General features: G+C 40.2%; 1 protein-coding gene across 1 annotated transcript in view; it reads left to right on the plus strand.

Moving 5' to 3' along the window:
• Positions 1-60: 60 nt before the first annotated feature.
• Stag2 (stromal antigen 2) overlaps positions 61-2,867 on the plus strand; it is a 124,275-nt gene continuing 121,468 nt past the window's right edge. The window contains exon 1 of the mRNA XM_031372636.1: positions 61-910. The gene's annotated coding sequence lies outside the window, so the exon portion shown is untranslated. The remainder of the gene's footprint in view (positions 911-2,867) is intronic.

Here is a 2,867-nt window from a genome sequence, read left to right on the forward strand (position 1 = left end):
CTCGACTTGAATTTTTAATATTGCATTAGTAGTTTCATCCGGTCTGGGAGACTTTCTCCTCCGTGGCCTAGGATGTTTTTTATGTTGTTGCTTACTCCCTACCTCTCCCTCCTCCTTTCTTCTGGTTGTAGTTTTTAAATTGAGGGTCGTGTTTTTTGATTAAATGATTATTTCCAGCTTCTATGCTATGTCTAGCAGAAACTTTTGATCTGTGGGGTTAGGTTTAAGTAAAAGGAGTCGCTTGTGTTGGTTTGTAATGGTTCCTTAAAATGCGCGGGCCGCCTCCTCCGCGACCCTGGTAAAGCCCCATCTTCCCTTCACACTGGAGTGTAAATTCCGTACCCCCTTTCTCCCACGGACCGCCGTATTTCACAGCAGCCACACCCTGTATATATGTCTCTGTGGATTGGACTCATTATCAGCTTAATTTAGTGACTTAAACCACCATGATGGGACTTGCTTAAGCACGAAGCTTCTTTTCCTGTTTAGTCCTGGTGGTTAGTGTCGAAAGAGGAATAATCGAGGTTTCTTACTGAAACCTGGTGCGGTCCAAGCATTGCCTTTTTTTCTGTTGTCTTTTTTCCTACTCCGGGCTGTTGGCGGTGTCAGCACCGCTGCTGGGGGCGGGGGGTGGAGGGGAGAAAGAGTCGGGTTACCGAAGTGCGTCATTCCTGGCTCTAGCAGGGCCTGCTCCGGAGCTTGCTGGTGTTTGTTACTGTCCTCGCAGCACTTTCCTGCCAACCTTCTCTCTCTGCGTATTGGTTAGGAGCAAAAGCAGGAGGCGGTCTCCTAATTCTGTCTGGAGCCCAGTGCGTTGCGTTTAAGGGTATATGTGAACTTATTATGTTTTTTTTTTTTTTTGATGACCCTGGAAAGTGGATACATTCCTGTTTAACGACATGCAATGCAGGTAGCTTGGTCTTGCTTTCATATCATATATTTCTCAATGAACGGTGGGGTTAATTTTGAGCATTTAAAACCACTTACGTCAAAATGCCTGGTTTTCTTTCTGTGTTGATATCAATCTATAATTAGGGATCAGAAGGACCAGTGAAGGCATAAGTGTTCAGCGTTTTTTCAAGTGGTTGAATTGTAATTTCATGACACATTGTGTGAAATCGTCTGTTTTTTTCCGTTTTCAGATTAAGTGCGTGAATTCCTGCTAATTACAAATATTTAAGTTCATTTCACCTCATTTCTATTTATCCTTTTAAAATATAAAATGTTCCCATTGAGTAGTAATATGACTATTTCAATATTTTTACTGAATTCTTAGATGTTACTATCTAGGAGTTGGGCAGGGTGCTTTTACAGTAACACTGTAAGATTCTTGACTTTTTAACATGGTACTCCATAACCTAACCCTAATACTTTTGTTGCCTTGGGGTTACCGGCTCTCTTTCAAGATAGGGAGAGTAGAAGGCCAGAGATGAAAGGACAAGTGGCCGACAGTTGATTATTGTGGCTAGATGAGTTCAGAAGGGCTCATTGGTAACTTATTCTACTCTGCTATTTGCTTGAAAATTTCTGTAGTTGAGGAACAAGAATTTGGTAGAAAAATTTCAAAGTTTTTACCTTTTGAAGTGTTGACTTCTTTATATTTACCTAAGTTATTTACACGGAAACTTAGGCTTGTGTGTAGGAAATTACATAATGCCTAGCATACCAACTTTCGAAAATATTTGAACAAGCCCTGCAGGGAAAACAACATAAATTCTTACAGATAAGACTTAAATGGAACAGTCTGAACGTGCTGGGCTTCTGCTTTCCCTTTGATTGTTTTTTTTTTAAGTAGGAAATTCCATTTGTATATTTAACAACTTGTTCTTGGTGTGTGTTTCATTAAGTTGGAGCTGCAGTGAGTCAGTAGGAGAGGGATTTACTATTAATAGGAGGGGCTTTGGCAGCCGAGTAAGTGACAGTGAAAGGATTGGATTGGGGTGCCACAGGGAACATTCCAGGAGGAAGCTTGACATGGCCGAATTCAGCTTGAGTGTTTGCTGTTTAATGACTAGGTAGAGAGGTGGATTGGCAGAGGAATGGACTGATTAGCCATTTCTTCCCTTTGTGAAGTGCTGTATTGGAGACAGACTGCAGGGTAGAGAGGGTTCTTAAATCAATAGGAAATTGAGTATTTACATTTAAAATGATGTACCTTCCCCAACAGTCTGGTCTTCTAACTATTTGAAAGTTGATAGGACAAACTATTTCATTGTTTTCTTTTAAGAACATTTTTTCATATTGCCATCAGCAGTAAAAGTACAATTAAAATTAAAACCCCTGATCTCCTTTAATTAGTATATTTGCCCCCAAAGTCCAAGGTAAGTGCCTTGCTTTCTGCAATCTGGTATTCTATGTCAAGCTTATTTTGTTCCTCTGTTAGATGCATTTTGAATATATGTTAAAGTTATGAAGGAATCCAAAGCAATGGATATTTTTATTTTTGTGTTTGTTTGGTAAAGTATATTTCCCAATTATTACTATTATAGAAATTTTTTTTGTTTGTTTTTTTGAGACAGGGTTTCGCTGTGTAGCCCAGGCTGTCCTGGAACTCACTCTGTAGACCAGGCTGGACTCGAACTCAGAAATCCACCTGCCTCTGCCTCCCAAGTGCTGGGACTAAAGGCGTGCGCCACCACCGCCTGGCTATTATAGAAAAATTTTAACCCCAGTCTGGGAGCAAACATTTCTGAACTGTTATCATTATTTCATGCTCATTAGCCTTGACATATTAAGAGAAGTCAGCTTCCTGGCTTCAAATTTTGATTCCTATGCAAATATTCTTAAGAAGATGGTTAAAATAATATGAACTACCTAGTACCCTCAGAGCTCCCAGGGACTAAACCACCAACCAAAGAGTACACATG

Source organism: Mastomys coucha, chromosome X (genome assembly GCF_008632895.1).
Source record: "Mastomys coucha isolate ucsf_1 chromosome X, UCSF_Mcou_1, whole genome shotgun sequence".
Taxonomy (NCBI): domain Eukaryota; kingdom Metazoa; phylum Chordata; class Mammalia; order Rodentia; family Muridae; genus Mastomys; species Mastomys coucha.